This window comes from Melozone crissalis, unplaced genomic scaffold, assembly GCF_028551555.1.
Source record: "Melozone crissalis strain CALT ecotype California unplaced genomic scaffold, PUWL_Pcris_2 ptg000016l_1, whole genome shotgun sequence".
NCBI classification, from domain to species: domain Eukaryota; kingdom Metazoa; phylum Chordata; class Aves; order Passeriformes; family Passerellidae; genus Melozone; species Melozone crissalis.
In genome coordinates, this window is record NW_026535794.1 from 36,854,710 (window position 1) to 36,875,556 (window position 20,847).

Here is a 20,847-nt window from a genome sequence, read left to right on the forward strand (position 1 = left end):
GTCTATTGTTGTTTTTGTGTTTAGCCATTTGCAAATCAGAAGAAAAGAAATCATTGTATCCATGCTTTCATGTTTGCGTATACGGTGGGAAAATTTTTCTGAGCCTTCATCTGGTCCTTGCCCATTCTGAAAGAGTGCTTGGAGGATCTCTTGCTTCATGATTTACAGTCTAATCAGGTACAGACCTAGAACCAAACTCCTCTCCAAGCCAAACCAGCAACTCTGGGGAGAAAACCTGTTCCTCTGTTTAGGAGGGGTAACACCAGCATTTTTCTTCAGCTGTAGAAGAGAGCTTGGTGTTTTTTAATGGCCTGCTGGTAGGCATCCTTGGTGGTGCATTGATTTAGGTTTTATTTCCTGCAATCCAGACTCCTGGGAGGATTCCCTGGCTTCTTGCCTCTGTACTTCTGTTGACTTTGCATTGAACTTTGAAATGATTCAACATGATCAGCTGTCAGCCTCCTACTACACACTGGGCAATCAAAATAAACTCCCTTCCCCTTCCTAGGAGACTAGGGTTCCCATGGGGACTTCATGGTCCTTATCTTTTCCTACTTGCTGGTTTGAAACCACTGATAACTGGCTAATATTTGTCAAAAAGAAAATACTGTTTCAATAAACAGTGAGTGCAATAAATTGACAAGTTCTGCATTTCAATTTTTTCCCCAAATTGGTGCCTCAGTTTGGAGGTAGAGTACCCCCACTCCTCTCTGTGCAGGCCAAAGAGCTTCTCAAATGCCTTACCACAAATAAATCATTTAAATATCTTTTTCTTGTCTTAGAGCATGTCTTGGCTACCAGCACACTTTCCTGTCAATCTTCAGTAATGGCTTGTGTCAGGTGGAACCTCCTGGGAAAGAAATGGGTTTATTTTAAAAAGTTTATGAGAGCATCTCCTATACCTCCAATGTGTGTCATAGAGAAGGATTATTAAATATAGAATAAATAACAGACAACTGTATTACGAGGCTTTAATTCTATCGAGGGATTCCATTTTTTAAAAGTGGATTTAGTGCTCATGAAGGCTGTCAGATTGAGGCCCTTGGAAGCCAAAGTGGTCTTTTTATCCCATAGATCAGGTGTGGTATTGGCAAAAACCATGCAGGCTCTCCCACGCTCCCCTGATCTGCAGCACCTGTATTTGTGCTTTAACCTGTCCATGCAAAGCAAGTGGAAGGGCAGGTCCAGGGGGTGCAATGAAGGTCAGTGTAAGCAATCCCAAATGAGCTCTGGGAAGGCTGGCACCTCCACAGGTTAGTGTAAGCAATCCCAAATGAGCTCTGGGAAGGCTGGCACCTCCACACATGTCAGTGCTGTGTACAGAGGCCTTAGCCAGGGTCCCAGAGCATGGTGAGCCCCTGGAGCTGTGCTGGTGAGTGCACCCCAGCTCTCAGCATCAGGCAGGCACTGCACCACAGGGGAATAAACCCAGAGCAGGGAAGTCTCCAAACCCCACAGGCAAAATGGTCTGACTCACAGGGCTTCTCTCATCCCACAGGGAGCCCTGCATTCCTCAGGCTCGGCAGGATGTGTGGGATATCAAGGCTTACATTTTAAACCTACACCTTTATAGCACAAGGCCCATCAATTAATTTACCTACTCTTCTGTCAACTTTGGCAGCTTTATAAATTGGAAAAAGAGATTCATGATCTAAATCCAGCCCCTCACTCTGCAATGCATTGATGCCTATAATTCCTCATAGAAAATATCTTTCCTGAAGTCTGCAATGTGTTATAATCTCTAATTATGAATATGTTCACAGAATTTGTTCATCTCAAGATGCACTTGTGCATCTGTTATTTATGCACTATACATTAAACTTTACATATAGCTTTAGAAATATTTCTGCAGATGTGCACTTGTGCTTAAAAGACCATAGAAAAGAATATGTTAAGCTGTGTGATGAGGTCCTTGGGTATAGATTATAAAGTAAGGGAAAGAGCATCATCTTTTCCCCATGATGGAGTTGTAGCTAGAGGCAGACAACCCTCTGCTGAAATTTTGGGGTGGAAGGGCATCTCCAGAGTCAGGCTACAGGTGATGTTGCAGCCCATCTCCTGGTGGCCTCTCAGGCAGTCTGTGGGCTCTGTGTTCCTGCTGCCAGGCTCTGTGGGGTGGGGGCTGTTCCTGCCTGCCCTGGAGCCCAGGCACAAACAGCATTTACTGTCTGGGCCTTCATGGCAGACAAGCCTGGTATCAAGGGCATCCTCAGGTCACCCTTTGAAGATGATATAGCAAGAAGCCAATGTGTTTGTGAGGGCAGGGAAGTCTGGAACTGAGTAAGAGAGACTGTAAACTTATTAGAGAGGCTGAACTTTATGCTTAAATAGCACATAATGCAGTGGGAACTGGTCCCTGCCTGGCATTTTTAATTGCTGCTGTAATAATAATACAAGAAACAGAGCCACTGTTCTGTACACAGCCATACAAAAAATGATAAATTGTTATTCCACTTGTTTTCCTATTGTAAAGTAATGCTGCCAGTATGGAATTCATTTAACTGGAAGATAAGTCCTCAAATGATTACCTTAGAATCTGAAGGGGGAAAAAAATACAATTCAGCACTAGCCACTACAAGAAAATTAGAATTAAAGATAATATAACTTGAAAAATGAAGCAAAAAAAAGGTCAGATGGTAGATAAATGCATGATGTACAAAAATATGCTTGTCTTTGAGCACACCCCAAGGTATCCTCTGGGTCCTGGTTCCAGTCAGTCCCAGCAAGACATAAATGGCACCTTAAAGCTGTGACTGCTTCAGGATCTAATGCTTTTCTAAGAGTGTGTTGCTATGAAGGAAGCATTAACAGGTTTTGGTAGGAAGACGCTACCAGATTTTTTTATATGTTAGTCTTCCGTGTGTAAGCTAGCTAAAGGTGCACATGGCTTGTGAAGATGAATCCTGAGAGACTGTGTTTTTGAAAGGTGCTGAGGTTCCTTCATTTCCACTGCAAGTTAATGAGGACTCTGTGCCAGAAGGGAATACAAATCTGTTGTGTTGGCTGGTTTGGGTTGAGTTGTCTTTCTCTTTTTTTTTCTTTGTGTGTGGACTTCTGTGCCTCACAAACAAAAGCTTTTCTCCATGAAGAGAAGACAACATATCTATATAACGTGCCCCAGTACCTCCTCAAAAAGACATTTGCTTGTTAATCTGGAAAGTAACAGTGTATGCAAGTGCTCTGTTTTCTTCTCACCCTACAACCCAGTTTTGCTTTTCATGCTTTTATGTTATGCTTAATAATAGAAGTACCTGAAATATTTGACGATTCATGGAAAGAAGTATTCCTTGCTTTGCCTTGAGGCACCATATCTTTATGGAATCATAGGAGCTGGAGATTGTAAAGGCCTTTTGGGTCATTGGAGCCACCCATGTGCCAACACTGGATTGACACTCTTTTCTTTTCCTGTGAAAGCTGCTTGTGATATGGTGGTGCAAAGAAATTTGCACTTTAATAGGATGCATTTTCATAAAAGCTCTACCTGATTTTGTCTCTGTTTATGGTCCAGATATATACAGTGCTATACAGGCCATATGAAATTACAGCAAGAAGTTGTGAATGATGTAGGAAATGAAAAATTCATCACAAAGAGCAAGGAGGTAGCAAAGCTATGCTTTTGATATTAAACTCAGATATAAGCCAGGCAAGGGAACTGGACTCAAAGGGTCTCAAACAAATATAACCCCTATAGAATAAAACTGAGAAAAATAAATAGGCTAATTAAAAAAAAAGTTTTAGCATAGCTTGAAAGCATTTATTCTCTCCTATTAAAAAGAAACCCAAACATTTCCTAGCTAAAGAGAGCACTTCTAGATGTGGCTTTGTCCCAAATAAAGACAAATAGAAAAGGCTTCTGACAATTCAGGGAAGTGCTAGAGCATTCATACCAGAGGAAGCTGTTTGTTTTTATTGGATTTTTGGTTTGCTTGGGTTTTTTTTTCTGTGCAGGGGGTGGAATCACTCATTCTAGGGCTGGTAAGTAGCACATACAGAATTTAATAGTAGGCCATACAATAAGAAGAAATCTTACTACAAATGGCCTCTCAAAATAAAATCAGGTAAAAGACAGGCAATGCTTAGCACATCATTACTGCAGGTATTCTGACCTGGTCTACTTTCACCCATTGTGTAAGGATTCTATACCACACCCTTTTGGGGGAATAGCAAATATTTCTATATTTGTTTCTGTAATGTGCTATTCAATCCTTCTACCTTTGGTTTGTGCACACAGATTTCTTACTCTCTTGCAGGACCCTTAAAAATTATTTTTGTGGTGGCAAGGAATGCAAGGACTCCTCCTCAGGCCAAGTCCATGAAGCACATAAGGAGGTGCATGTGTCTCACTGCTTAAACCCAGCTGTGTTCTTCAACACCTTGCTGAATTAGATCCTCATCACCATCATCACCATCAGTAGCTACTGCTTGCACGCTCTTCCTGCAAAATGTGAGTTTTTAAATATGCAGCCCTGGGACTTTGTGCTGGTCAGCAAAGCAACTACACTGGGTGATGTTCCCTGCTCTCTGCATACACATGGTTTAAAATTACTGCAGCAGCTCCAGTACTTCATTCTTTTGCCAGTGAGCACCTGCATTGTATATGTGGGATTTTAATCTTCACATGTGAGATGGCCTTGAATAATTTCTGTGGGTTTTATAGGCAATTCTGTGGTGATCAAACTACAGTAAAGAGAGACCTGTACCTGCCCATAATTTCCCCCCTTCTTTTAAACATATAATCTAAGGTTTCCCTTGTGGGTGGCCCTTCTTTCTTTTGTGCCATGGTAATTTCTTCCTAGGTGGTACCTGACAAGTCCTTTTTTACCCTTAGAGTTTTTTGTTCAGATTCCATTCACTTCAAAATATCATTACCATTGCAAACAAGGAAAATGTGTTTATCAGAAACTGCAAACTCCTTTAGGGCCTCATAGGATTAATCACGGTTATAAAGTTTTATTAAACACAATTTTTGTTTAATGACAAGCTCCACCAGTCCTTCCCATTCCAAACCAATCCTGTCCTTAGGGTGTATCTAGCACAGCAGATTGTTTTCAACAGACTCTCAAGACAATCCCTATTACTTTGTCATGCACAGAGATATTTTTCTTCCTGGATAATTTGAACTTCCTTAAAAATCACATCTGTTTCATACTTTATTTATTTGTAATTTAAATCCTTAAATTGAATCTTTCATTACTAACATCTGGGCTTGAAATGCAGCCCACTTGAAAAAATACAAATTTTATTTTATTTGTAGTTACCCCCCTTCACTCAGTAGCATTGGTACAAACATTCCCTGGCCAGAGGCAAAACAGCCGGGTATCTTAAAGCTGTGATGCCGTACCACGTGTAATATGGCTCACTTGAATGTCCCTGAAGTGACTGGCAATTTGCCCAGAATTAGACTGAATGCAAGTAATAAGCTGTAGAAATTCCACAATATTGACAATTAGATATCTCTATACAGCAGCAGCTGTGTATTGTTCTCATGGTATATTCCTCTCAAAGCACCTCCTAAAAAAGGGGGGAAAAAAAAACCTGGCAGAAGGTTGCAGGCAGCAGAAAGGTAATGTACATTGTATGAAATATCTCAAATTCAGATTAATAGGAATGTTTCTATTAGCACAGTTTTCTACATCAGGAATAATGGCTAAGGCAAAATGCTGTGGAATTTTCAGTTTATAATACCACATCTGTACTGGTAAATTGCTGTATTTTAAACCTTTTTTTTTTTTTTTTTCTGAGAAAGATACCTACCCACTCTTTCCTTCCATCATGAAAAGGAGGAGATGAGAGTATGGGCTTGCCTTTGGTTGCTGCTTGATTGCCCGCAAAACAGAAAAAGACATTAGTGTCCTGCACAATGGGCTGTTCCCAAGATGTAGCAATATAGCCCAGAACAGAAAGGTGGGGTGAGAAGAAAAGGTTTGGGTTTTTTTACCTGATTTGAGAAAATTCAGATAGCTTTGAGAGACTTGCTGGAATAAATACATTTATTTCCTATTAATTCTCAACTCCCTCATGTTTCAAAGTTTATTTGTCAGTCTTTCTACAGAAAATGTGGAAAATTAATTCATTGAACATTTATTTTATTTTACTTACAAGAAGCAGCTGCCCACAGCGAACGGATTCAAATTTTATTTTTTAAACCATACTTTTGAAGTTTGCATTATAAGCTATTCATCTTTGATATTTTGCCCAGTGGATATCACTGGAGCTTGTTTCTGTCAGCTACTAAGCTTGTCAAACTTTGTTTTTGGTATCTGTCTTTATTGTAATAGAAATGATCACTTTTTAAAATAAACTGCTGTTTGGTTGGTTTGTTTGGTTGTTTTTTTTTTTCCAGAAGTACCATAAAACTGAGGGAACAATAAGATGTCAAGTTTTATATTGCAGATGCTAATTTATCAAGCTAATTACCAACAAAATGCAACTAAATTGCTGATAATCTTGAGACTGATTAATTCAGCAACAGAGATATTGATGAGTATTTAAAGGTTAGGAATAGGAGCGTTATGATGCAGGAGCCCCTTCCTACTTTGGTGCTTACCACAGAAGAATTATCTCAGCACCGCATGGCATGAACAACATTTTGACAGATACGTGTGCTGTATGCCAAACAAATTGCTGGGGAAAGGAAAGGCCAGTTTGTACATTTCTCTGCCTGGCATGACCACGCTGAACATTGCTAAAATAGAGGGAAAGGTTTTGCGTGGCATTGCATATTCAAGTTTCCCTGTCCTGACATTTGTCACCCCAGATCCTGCCATTTTCATTTCCTCTGCTTTTGTGCAACTTCCCTAGCTTTCGCCCTCTCTCCTCTGGCCAAAAAAGCAAACCACTCCACAAATGCAAACACAATGGGAGATTGTGATTCATGGCCTTTTCCAGCTGCAGGGGAAGTGAAGGTGATGCCTGAATCCATCAGTCCTTTGGTCAGAGATAACTTTCCTCTCTGGACTGTGGGACAAGTGTTTCTTCAGGCTTTATCTGAGTGCCGTCTCCTCTCCTGTGGGTGCTGAGGCTGCTGAGTCAGTGCTGAATGAGGTCAGTCGTGATGCCCATTTCAGGGAACTGGACACAGGCCTGAAACGTCCTGAAATGGCATTCCTTGGGCCCTTTTCCTGCCAGCAGCACAACATCGGGTCCCTTTGGTGCCGAATGTACTCCAATAAAGGAGGTTAAAAAGCCTGCTCATTAATTGACTCCAGCACTGAGTGAGTCCCTTTTATAAACTGTGTTATCAGCAGAAGTACAAGCATGGTGTGGTAAGGAATGTGATTACGGACGAGATTTCCTGGGAGAGGAATTAGCTGGCTCTGGTGGTGATCTCCTTTATAATGAGCACACTGCCATCTTTATGAATGCAGTTATAGATGTACTCCCACAGCCCTGAAAAACACCGAGCTCCTCTGCCTCGCCGAGTAGCACCAGCCAGGCTTGCAAAGGGTTAATCTGCAGTTTACTATTGAATAACATAAAATGAGCTGTAAATAATGTAATGATATGTATTGTTAAGCTACATATACTGTACCAGGTGCAAGTACTCCCACTCCTCACTTAGATATAATCTGGGGCAGTCAACAAACACAGATGCATTTTAACAAAAAAGAAAGAGAGGGAAAAAAGATGAAGAAAGTATGAACAAAAAAAAATTAAAACATATGTAAGATAATTTAACTGAGATAATGATCCAGGTAAAACCTGGCCTATTTTTCAGAGTCACTTTAACTCTGCCGTGTAAAATACAATGGCATTTTGACTTGTTTTTGGAACATGCATGAGCCAAACACGTGTGGAAACACCTTGACAGGCCTTTTGTATAACTACAAGAAAACTGATAATCCTAAATCAATTACATGGGGGAAAATATGAATCTTTGAATATTAGTAATTATAATGGTTATTTTTCACTTTTGTAGCACCTGCAAATGATGCACTGTATATATAACAATGATTCCAAAAGCTCTAATTAACTGTTTATTTTTTTTTCTTGTTTGCTGGCTGTAACCAGTCCACATTAATTGACAATTTATACGAGTGTGTGTGTGTGTGTGTGTGTGTGTGTGTGTGTGTATGTGTGTGTAGATATGGATGTATATTTTTCCCCCCAGCCCACAACCCCCCCCCACTATTTTCTATTACTTACGACTGTCTGGAAATCACAATCACTGAATCTGCCTCTTCTAGCTTGCTTCTTAAAGCCTCATCAGAGACTTTTTGCTGAACTTCCAGTAATACTCAAGGGATGGAAAAATGTGGTAGAATATGCTGGGCTGATCCTACCTAGTGGGGACAACTGCAGTCCCTTCTGTAGCGTGATGACATGGCTCCCGACTAATAGTGCCAGTCAGAATTCCTAACTGCTCCTACCAAATGCGAAAGAGCTGGTTTTGGAAGACCTCCAGCCACAGCTTTCCACTGCTGATAGATTACTCTGGGCTATTCATGGAGCAAGATTAGCCTGACCACCATGAAGAAAACTCTTTGTTCCGTGTCATTTCCTAGGACGGGTTGAACCGTGTTAAGGCAAAGCTGCATTGGTGAGCTAAATTCATACAGAAATTGGATCAGCGGTTGTTCTGAAATTATGCTATTATTGTTGAAGGGAGCGGGGGTGGTGGATTTGTCGGGGTTCTAGGTAGGAAATGTGAAGCACAGCAAAACTCAGCGTAGAGAGAGGGGGGACAGCTTGCAGTAGGCACTGTTAGGATTTTTAATGTGGGTGCGAGCACGCAGTTGCCATAAAAGCAAAGCACAGCGGAGCTCTGTATTGAAATGAAAATGCAACTGTGCCTCGGCAGCGGCCAAAGGGTGCCGAGCCTTGGGTGGGCACCACGCACTGCGGCAGCTCCAGAGGCACCGGGGCCGGCGAGGAGGCACGACAGCGCCGCGCACCGCGAGCGAGCGCAAGATGGCTGCTGGAACCATCTGCAGGACATCAAAGTCTGCTGCCTGATGGCAAGTGGGCTGCCAAAGCTTCTAAAGGCTTTGGCGCCTGCATGTAAATCGGATGCAAACTGTCCATCTGCTGCATGGCACAAGTGACAGCTGATTCTTTTTGCAGTCCGTAAGATGAACTAGACCTAAGCCAATCCGTCCCTGTTCCTAATCACACAAGGTTTGTCCTACCAGTTTCATTAGCCAGACACACGAGATACAGTATGTGGTTTTTCATTTTGCTCTGTACGTGACACTATAAAAAACAATGCCGGGGATGGGCTGTGAAACCAAAGGGGACACACTGCTGCTACTGCAGAGAAAGCATATTGGCAATGTTCAAAGCATATTGGGGCATAACAGTAGTCTAAAAACCCCAATATGGATTAGGACAGCTGACCAGATGTCTTGACTGACATTTTTTAACACGATTCAAGGGTGTCCCTACAGTACATAAATGCAAACTATACATCTGTGTACTTTTTTTTTTCCACTGGAAATACCATACATGGATGCTTTGATTGTAGCTGACAGCTCCAGTGTGAGGAGAGAGCCATTCAATGCTGCAGCTCTGGCCTTCTCCTCTGAGAAGCTTGCTGGAAAAAGTTTGACTTGGGTTCCAGTGTAAACAGGCAAGAGAGATGTTGTCTTCAGCAGAAAGTTACCTACCTCCTCTCCTCATCAGATGGGTAGTGGGAACTTGCTGGAATGCTGTGTTGAAAGTGGGGGATGAGATGTGATATACTGTTATAATAAGGGAATGTTGTTCTTTTCTAGACTGTTCTCAAATTTAGAAAGTTGGATTACTATGAAAACACAATTATTCAGCTGTGCAATTGTTTGTGAGAAAGAAAGATCAGGAATGGTCAGGGAGGGGAAAGCACTGCAAGTACACTGAGAAACAAGGAACAAAAAGGGTGAAAGAACAAAGAAGTTTCCAATTTCTCACTTTGTAGTTTTGAGAGCAGAGATCACTTATGAAGAGTGGACCCCCTTCCCTTCCCCACCCTTCTCATCGAATTAGACATGAGAGGTGGCAATGGTGAGTTTGAACCAGCACACTGAGTCTGGAGCCGTGTGTGTTGGTGTGAGCCCGGTCAGCGTTGCTCCTTCAGATTGCAATGAGCACTTCATGTGCATACTTCCACCCTTCCATAAACATGCATCAGTACTTTCCCCCTTCTGTCTCCTGTGCATTGCTGGTACAGGGTTAGGAACTCTGCTGATAGGAAGCCAATTTTTCCACCTGCCTGTCCGGAAGCAGCTTAAGGTACGGCAAACCTTTCTCAGCAACTAGAGTTTATTCCAAAATACTGTTCATTGCCCCTGCCCCAGCCTCAAAGTACAGAGAAAACTCATATCTTGCCTTCTTCAAACAGGGAACTGTGTTAAAAGCTAATCACAGACTCTTCCTCTGTCCCCACTGGACTTCTGCATGGAATTTGGTCTCCTCCACTGATGCTCCTCATTAGTGCCTGAAGAGCAGATTAATAGTGTTTGTCCATTTAGAACCATATAGACGAAATGATTTTAGTGTGCACTCTCTAGTTTTCAGGTAAATATAAAGTGGTGCCCAAATTTATGTTTCCAATAATTTCCTTCGTAAGTCTTTTGCTTTCCCAGTGACCAGCTCCAAGCTTCATGCAGAAACAAAAGTTGTCCTTAAAATCAAAAGGTCTTGTAGTATCAGCAAGGCCACAAATAAAGTTACACCCAGCATCTCCAGGTACATGTTCTGTGGTGCCAGCTGCTTGGCTCTACACTTTATGGGTACAGAATTCTTACTTAACACTTTTGACAACATAAAGCTTGTGCTTTTCAGTGATAAATCTTACTGGCACTTAAGTTTAGCTTTTATGTATCCCTTCAGATTTCTAGCATACCCTTAAAAAAGGCTTTGTCCTGTGACATCAACTACTCTCATGCCTTTACAGATTCTGCATATTTACCCAAAATCTAGGCCTGGTGTCTTAGGTGAGGATTTGAGTCTCGGGGAAAAAAAGTTTCTCTGGGGAACCATTGAACAATAAAAACTCTGCTCCAGAAGGTCCCAGGGTCTGGAGGACCCCTGACCTGTCATCAACTCCTCCTTGCTGCTGCAGTGGTGCTGTCAGAGGACCTCACACTGGCAGCAAACCCCCAGAGTCCCTGCCTCTCACATCCCTGCCTGCAGGTGTTCTGTCCGTGGCCCTGGAAGGCTCCCCAGCGAGCAGGTTGTTGGTGCTGCTCCCATGGCCAGCATCCTCCCAGACTGACCAACCCAGGGCAGAGGGGCCGCAGGTATCTGCAGCTGTGCTTAGCCTGCTGCTGGCCAGGCCAGCTGCACTGCTCCGTGGAAAGGATTTTCCTACTGTGCAGGAGAATGTTTGGATGAGTGTGCCAGAGCAAATGGCCGGTGTGTGCTCAATCTTGTTCAGGAACCAGCTGATGGCTTCTAGGTCGCTCACCTGTATTAGAAGGGTGGAAAGAATGAAAAATGAGGTGTATGGGGTTTAGAGAAGGCAGTGCAGGCATAAGAAAAGACAGCTCTCTATCTTCGGAGTGACAATCAAGAGAAAACTCTGTTCTTGAACACAGAAAATTGCTCTAGGCCTGTGTGGTGAAAAGCACCTATATCCCTAAAAATTGAATACTACTGGAAAATTACTGATAATGTGCCAAACATGACTTTTAGGCTTGTATTATTAACTATGAGACTGATGATACAAACTTGAACATGCTGATAGCATAACACTGAACTGTGCAGTATACCACAATTCATTTGTCTTTCCCAAAATGACCTTCCTCTTTGCTGATTGATGGAAAATCACAGATGAAAACTGATGGGAATTTTCCTTCTTTTTGGTCCTGTGCATGTGCTGTGACTTTCAGAGAGTACCTGAGATTGTAGGGTTTTACTGCTAAGATTGTAAGTTTTACTGTAAATCTGCACTAAACAGACACACATATAAATTACTATCATGCTGTCGCATCAGTAGGTCAGCTTACAGTCCCTTTTAGATTCTCTTTGTCTTGCTATTTTCATTCTATTCAGGAACTGAGCATCAAGATGGATATTTAAAATACAGCTTTCGATTTACTGATCTACACATGCACTTCTGACCTCCACATGTAGGCTATTAAATCCCACTGATTTGTCTTTCTGGACTTTTCTTATTATTATTTCCATGAAAAAGCCTTTTCTTGAAAACTGGATGGGGATTTTGAGCCAAAAAAAATCTCTGGCCTGGGAATGTGCCTGTCACCAATTGTTATTGGAATACACACTTGCTCACACTCAACTTCCACTCAGCAGCTCTGCAAAATAGAACACATCACAATATCTACTTCAAAGCAATTCTGAGAGTCTCTGAAAAGTACAGTTCCCCATGTGCCTGAAGAAAAGAATTAACACTACATCTCAACATTAAATTCAGAAGTATAAATAACCTCTTTGCTAAGAATGCTCCATTTGTTCCCCATGCCAGAAGCCTTACTTACAGCATGAAGAAGGGAAAAGAACCTCACTCACCTCTTCCAGTGAATAATGTAAAATGAGGGTATAATATTGAATAAGCAGGTGATATCACCACATTGTGACCCAAGGGCTGGGTGGAAACAATGGGAGGCAGAGGTAAATGTTCCTGGTTCAGTGCTGATCTCATTTCAGACGTTCCTTGAATCCATGCCAAGCGTGTTTGAGCATAGGGGCCACTTTGCATTCTTCTCCCTTTTATTGCAATGAGGCTTAATGCAAGAATGGGAGGAATGGCTTTTGACAATGTAAAGGCAGCATTTTCCCTTTTCTTTGATCTCAGTTCAGATCTATTGTGTCATTTTTCTTGCTGACAAATGAAAGAACTCAGTCATCGATGTTTTATGCTCTGCCATGACAGAGAAGGTACTTTCTGCTTTTCACAGTCCAGTAGTTATGCATGATGCAATAAATACAGAGAGGCAAGGTCGAGCACTTAATAAATATGTTGTGAAATGTATATATTTGTTAAAACCTGATATCATGTGATATCTTAAACAAAGTTGTCCATCCATCCATCCATCCATCCATCTGATTATGTTTGGTAGTACATGGTCTTTAAATTCTGCAGACCATCTCTCTGGCACCTAAATAAAGGGCCAAATCCTATTGTCTTCACTTGGTTTCGTTCATACCACCTCCCTCTCTGTGGCACCTCCGCACCCTGATAGAGATGCAGCGCAGTCTGCATGCTGGCCCCAAGCTAGAACACATTATTGCTCAGGCTGTGGAAAGGCTGATTTGGATCCGTTCTTTGCACTGCGGCAGTCCTGTGTGATCCTTGCCTGGCATGAGCTTCCCATCTCACACCAGCTCCTCTTTTCGGGGATTTTTTGTGCAGTGTTAACATAGCAGAAAGTTTGGGGGTTTTTACTATTTTTTTTTTTTCCTTTGTGGAAACAAAGTGACTCCTGACAAGATCAGGGAAAACGTCTGGGACACTGCTCATTGACATTTTACCTGAGGAAAAAGGTGATTGCAGCATACTCAAAGTAAATCACACAGCAAAGGGAATGTCCTCATTTTAGACTGCAGAGCAGAGAGCCCTGTGTGCTGCAATTGCTAAGGTAATGGTTGCTGCCGCTCAACTGTTTCCTCGAAATGCAGCCACTCTGCCTTTTTATTTTTGGGCACTTTTGCATGCATAATGATATCCATCCATTTAAAGGCAAATGTCCTCTTAGTTTTAATGGGCTTCTGTTCATGGAACATTGTCAGATACTGTCTTTACTTTAGTGGGGTTTTTTTTTCTTTCTTTTTGTAATTTGGAGATAACCGCTGCTTTGTCATGACTCTCCTAAAAGCACAGGGTACCTCTGCCCTTCAAGCAGCTGCTCAGCCTCTTCCAGAACAGGGCAGCTCTATGTACACTGTGGAAAGATATAAATTTTTATGGTGTAAGTGTTTTTACAATGGATTTATCACATAAATAAGGAATGGAAGAGACCTTGCTGGTCTGTTAATTTACCTTCCTGTAATATTAGATTATTCTCCAGAGTGCATTTTCTAGATCCATGGACAGTCCAATTTTAAATGTCGCAAATGATGGGGTTTGTATGGCTTCTTGCAGGTGAATTCATAGCCTATATGGCCTTAGTCACCTTTACAATATTTACATGTCCTTTTCTTCCTTACTTATTTTTTTCTGAGTTGACATGATGCATACATGGATTTTATTTTACACTTTTGTTTACAATCTCTTGTCTCCCAGCCTGAGAACATTTACAGGCCCTCCTTCTTACCACCATCATTTTTTATTGATTTGCTCTCTCGTATCACATTCTTTGTATTTTTAAAATACTCTTTTTTCTCTACTGTCAAACTCAGGTTAATCGACCACTGCCTAATGTTGCCTCTGCAGCAATGCAAAGGGTGAGAAGGTTTATCTGTAATTTCAAAAGGACTGAATCATTTCCAGGTGTCCATTTTAAATACATAACAACGTTTCTAGGGGAAAAAATGCATTAGAGAAAACACAATTATGAGAAACAAAGTTTTAAGTAATTGTTAAACAGATTTAGTACTTTCTCTAATCTTTTTCGAATTGAAACAAGACCTTGATTTTCTCTTCATTCACTGTAAATATATCTGCTCTCTGTAGCTCCCAATTAAATATCCTGTGTGAATTTACCACCTTCTTCAGATCATTAATAAATTTTACTGAGTTAGATTCCAAACAGGCTTTTAGGGTATATGATAATTGTAATACTTTATGTTATGGTACATCTTCAAAGCTGAATTTAATGAGTCACAGAGCCTACCTGTAAAATTGTGTCTGGAATGAGTTGAAAGGGGAATCATATTTTTTTTTAAACAGAAATATTTTTTGCAGAAGCTCTCAGTAAAAAAAAAAAAAGGCAATATTTCTTAAATCTACCTATGTCCCAGCTCTGCTTTTTTGCATTAATTTTTTATTTAAAAGTTTTTCATTCCAGTTGGCTTGCAAACCTTGTAATAAAGTGCTTCTAGGATCAAAGGAAGTTATTTTTATAGTATTACCTCATTTTCTTTTATTAAAATAGAGAACAGCTTTATGTTATACACATATTTGGTCAAAATGATAGAATCCCTAGCCATACTTTCCATATTTTTTCTAAGGCACAAAGGATAGCCTAAGTTTTGGGTGACAGTCATATAGGGGGGCACAAGACCTTATCTGGAACAAAACAATGCTGCTCTTCTGTGCAGTGTCAGAAACTCTCCATGGCATTTTCAGAAATCCCATCTCTTAAGCAAGAGCAATATTTTCATAGAAGTAATTCCAAAATAAAGGTCTTTTCTTTCATTTTGTTCATTGCAGTGGAGTTTAGGGTGCTTAGGAAATGAAGGCCAGGGCCCTAGGTAATTGTCTATTCAGGTCAGGAAGGCTAATTAATATGCAGACACTAGCTATGTTTCCTGTGTTGTGTTAGAAGACTTGGTTTATTTGGCCAATGACAAGAACAGCGTGATGGAAAAGAATCAGCCTTTGGAATAGCAATGTTTGCTGTACTCAATCAGAGAGGGTGAAAATTGTGTCCTCTCTACAGTTAAGGATAATTCAAGTTTTTAGAAGAGCTGTAGCTGAAAGAGAAACAATCCATACTATCTGCTGGCCTAAACAAAGATGAGGAGAGATATGTGAAATTTATTCCATCATTCCTTTATGGATTTCCCATTAGACTTTGAATAAGACTTGTAACCCTTACAAGTCATGCTCTTCTGTAAAAGGTGCAACTCTGTTGCAGATATGCGTGTGTTTAATGAAATGAATTCAATGAGAAAGGACTGCAGCAGTGATTATCCTAGAAACTTCCTCTCATTTACTCCTTTTGGAAACAAAAAATTAGAAGTCACACAAGCCTTGTTGGGCTCAGAAGACAATCCTGGGTGCAATGTACCATGATGTATCCATCTTAGACAGTGCAGTAAGATATGGGCAGGGGTCTTTGTGATTAATATAGCTCTTGATCATAAAAGTTATGCCAGTGGTTACAAGTTCATTCAGGCATTTACAGCCTGGATTTGCCTACTACTCATGTTGTTCACTTGCAAGCATGCACCCACCTGTCACTGCAGGTCAAAGCTGGAAGCACATGTGAGTAAAAACACTTCAGACTGAGGTGAGCACTGAGCACTTCATCTCAGCTTAGGTTCACGCTCTCTTTGTGGATTTGGGTCGGACACAAACCAGTACAATATGTTGAAGCCCAATTCATCAGGAATCCGCCAAGACTGGCTTTTCCTGAGCACAGGGAATGGTTTGAACCTTAGTTATAGCTAAGCTAGTAGTCCATGATTTTGGTGTGGAACACATGGATTGTGGACCTGGCATAGTTAAGTCTGATCCCTGGTCTGTGTTTCTGTTAGCTCATGACTGTTGAGCACAATAGCAATTATGTGTACCCTCTATTTAAATGAATAGTAGGTGCAAATATGGACCAAAGTTTTTCTGACAGAGGTTGCAAAATTAAAAAGGAACCTGGAAAACAATTCTGATACCTGAATGGGAAATCCGCCTTACTTAGAGAGTTAAATCTACCAAAAGCAGCATCAATTGCAGGCTAATGCCGTAAGATGTATCAGTGTCTCTAGCAATCTATTTTTGGAAGCCACATCACTGCAAACCATTTTTATGTTGGACTCATCAAGATACTTGTGGATTTATAAGATGTTATTCTCATTAATGATATATAACTAACATGAGTCAAGACACTGCTTGTCACTTTAATAGAAGTCAGTGGCTTGTCTGAGAGATGTTGCCTTTGGACTGTGTACAAGAAGGTACACAGTGAAACAAAAAAAGGATCAGTGAGTTTTGATCATTTCAGACACAAATTTACAGATAGCCTTTCGTTCTAAAAATAAATCAGAGGTAAGATAAGTAATAGGTAAAAGTACCAACCATTTTACTTTTTCTTATAATTCACTGGTTCTAAAATACAGCAATTGAATAACAGCCTAGAATAAAACAAACAGGCTGACCAAGGGCTTCTAAGCATCAGTGGAAGGGCTTCTATTGACCTCACTGCAGCTTGGATTGGTCCCCAAATTATTTTCATTTTTGCAGTTTAAAACACCAATCAAGCTGGTTCCTGGACCATATGTTCCACCAGAAACAAAAGGATTGTAGTGACTGTGGATATGAAAATTCAGTATATTTTTAGAAAACTAATAAATAGTACATACCTGTTGTGTCATTAATTTAAAATTCTTTTATGATTAAACATTGATGCTTCCTCTAATTTTTTTGCGGGTTTGGTTTTTTTTTTCATCTTGAGGTAATAACAGGCCAATAAATATTTCTCAATTCAGTACATGTATTAATGTACTGATTATTATAAAAATGTCTTTAATTTAGGTTTATGTTGCCCATTTTACAATGTAGAAGTCATGTATAGTTGTATTCATTTTAGAATTAGGGCTGCTGTATCCTGCTAAGGCAAAGCATTTCTATTTTTTCTATTGTTTGAGCAGGCTTCTTTTTCTGCCCTTATTAAACATTTCAGAATATAAATTGATTATGAATGCTCTGAATTGATGGAGATTTTCTGTTTTACTCTTAAAATTTAGCTCTTAAAGTACATTTTCCTCTACAAGCTTTTGATAGATTTGAGACTGTGCTACTGTTAATATAAATAATGTCTGGCCACTGGGAAGACATATATTTATTTACAATAAAAACCGTCGTATTAATTATTTCATTCAGTCCACAAGTATCATCATAAAGACTGGGCTTATACAACATAGCAGGCATCACAGCAAAAATCATAAATACTGTACTTCTGTTTAGCTTGACAATGGCAGGTAATAGACTATCATTTCTGTTCCCTTAGCTACTGTATCCTTTTCTATCCATCATTCTTTATTGTTATTATCACACTTATTTCAGCACTCTTATATCAGCAGCATTTAGTGATATTGCAAAAACATGGTTCAGAAAGGCTGAACTTTTAATTGTTATGAGAAATAAGTTAGCTTAATTATTCTATGTAAGTAGAAAAGATGTGGTTTGTTCTTCTTCCTAAGTCCTTCCTTCCTAATCGCAATTCAACACCCTTTTTAAGCATTGCTATGTATGAACTTCATGCTGCTAGACAAATAAATTCTTTGGAAAAATGCACATTTTTATTTGGAAATAATGCCATCTCTTTGTTAGATTTGCAGCAATCCTATTTTGCCTCTACTGTTTTTAAGTCGAAAATGAAAAATTATTTAGAAGATGTTTGTGCATCATATTGTGCTGAATGGTATGTAGGTCAGCATGCTGCACCATAGCAGATAAGGCACAGTGAACAAGTGTTCTATGTACTTACAAGCAAATATCAGTCATAATAGAAGTAGACAGATCTACAAGAGCGTTTTGGCTTAGGAAATGTTTCTTGTCATTAGCATTTAAAAAAAGCTATGAGATTCAGGCCTATCAGCACCGATTCACAGCAAAGCCTGGCTTGCACAGGTTGTTATCTGTTCAGTACAGAGGTGCAGCTGGTTAGCAAATGGATTTGCAGATTTTTTTTTTTTAGCAGGGATGAGTAAAAAGGCAAAGAATCAGGTACTTACAACCCATTCAGAATGTAACAATTTTGTTTGTGTTATAAACCAAACCTTCTGTTTTTTGCAAACTGCATTATTTTTAGAAACAGAACCAAGAAAAAACGGCTGATTTAAAAAAAAATCTTTATTCATATTCCAGTTTCCCTAAGGGCTCCAATATCCATGAAGTAATACCAGCAAAGGGAGCAATGAAGACTGCAGACTTCCATGATTCAGTTTACGATGCTGCTTTATTGTGTTAGCAGTCAAGTCAAAAGGCAATATCTAATATTTTTAATTTTTTATTTCCTCCTCTATGTGTTCTCAGAAATGTGAAGGGGGAAAATATGACTGATTCACTCCCTAATGCTATGGCTGAAGGTTAGGGTAATTTTTATTTTATGTGGAAGTGGAATCATTCCTCATGGAGATAATAATCAGGGCTGATACCGAAAGTAGCTCAGTCATGCCTGAGTTGTAGGGTGCTGTTCTGCACAGCTATTTGCAAGGTGGAAGGGATGGGCTTCCTTTTTAAGGAAAAATGCTGTTCATGAGCTAATGGGATCACTTATCAGGTATGTGAACTCTGTTCTTTTCTGTATGGCAGAGAAAAAGGCTGTAAAGTGCATGGAAAAGGTCCCCTCAGAAGGGTTCCTTGGCTGAGGAGGGGATGGTGAAAGGGCTGTGCGGGTGCATGTCCTCCTGCCAGGCCTGCATGCAAAGAGAGTGACCTGTGGAGTGACCCAGTGAGGACCACAGCTTCAGACTGAGCTTCCACTTGAGTTTGGAGGCACTGTGGGATTATTTTTAGCCTATCTCCAGTACTTGTTAGCTGAAAAACAGCTCCATAGTGTACGAACTTAAGAAAAACAGCTATACATAGAGCATGGTTACAGCCAGATTCTTTCCATCAAAGAATCACACAATCCCAGCATCATAGATTCATAGAGCAAGCTGCATTGAAAGGAGCCCATCAGGATCATCAAGCCCAACCCCTGGCCCTGCAGAGGACACCTCAAGAATCCCACCATGAGCCTGAGTGTTCTCCAAATGGTTCTTGAACTCAGAATGACTTGATGCTGTGACCACTTCCCTGGAAAAATTGTTCCACAATTTTAACTTAGGCTGCTGGACTTGGAAGAGCTCAAACATCACAAATAGTAAACACAAATGGGGTCAATAAGTCAATGATGCTCCTCAACTTTTGGTTTTATCAAATAATAAAATTGCTTTAAATTTAAGATCAGTATTAAAGGTATTTCTCCTACATCTGAACCAAACAATAACATTTTATGAATACCAGCCTTGGACAGTGTCCAAACGGGAGGGAAATGTACACTAGAAATGTGTATATTAAGGAGTGCATTGCTGAGTCCCTGCAGGCAAAGAACCAAAGCTTAGAATGAAAGGAATAAATATTAGGGAACAAGTATGAATGAAAGGATTTATTGAATATGTAAGGACTATACAAGTACTGAAACTATGAGGTGAAAATATACAGTAAATGTTTGTATTGTTGACTTGAAAAAGGGAAAAAAGAGATATTTATAGCTGGACAAGTGAGAACAGAAAGGAATCATAAGTAAAGTGCCATGGAAAGCAATGCAACTTAATATTTAGGCTTTGATTTTGCACAGAGAGTGCTAAAACAAGACATATAAATGCATCATGCAAATATAATTCAGAATAGAGTATGTTGCTGCAGTTCTGCTTCTTAGGGTACTGCTGCCTTGTTTAATGTATTTTAGATGTGAATCCAATGATAGGTAAAGTTTGAATCTCCTGAGAACATTTTCAGGTGAAACTAGAAACAGGAGAAGAGCCTCCTCAAATTAAGTTACTTATGATGTCTGCTAGACTAATGTAAAATTAGCTCAAATTTGTCATGTAAAAATTATGTCCTGCTTTTTCTGGTCTAAATTCAGGTCACTGAATTTAATGGACATTCTATGGGTGTAACAGAGAGCAACATTTGGCTCAGAGGCTACAAAGAGAAACGTCTCCAATATAATCTCATTGCATTTGTATCTTACATTAAGCATCTTACTGTTGCTTGTAGTAGCAGGTCTCTGCTTGTGCATACTTGCCATTGACTGATAAGAGACATTTATAAGCTATAGCATTGATAAGATTCTCACACTTGTTCATGGAAGATGAGCAAGATTCCCTTACTTTATGCATGTTGAATAACAATACATGATCTGTTGGATAAAAGGAGGTAAAGAAAATCCTCTGCAGATTTTTTTGAGACGAGTATCCTATAGTAAAACCATTTTTAATGCATAACCATATGGGAGTGTCTGTACCATGAATTTAAAATTTACTTTGCTCTTCCTTTAATGTAAATTTATCAATGAAGTATTCGTATCTCTATAGATTTTG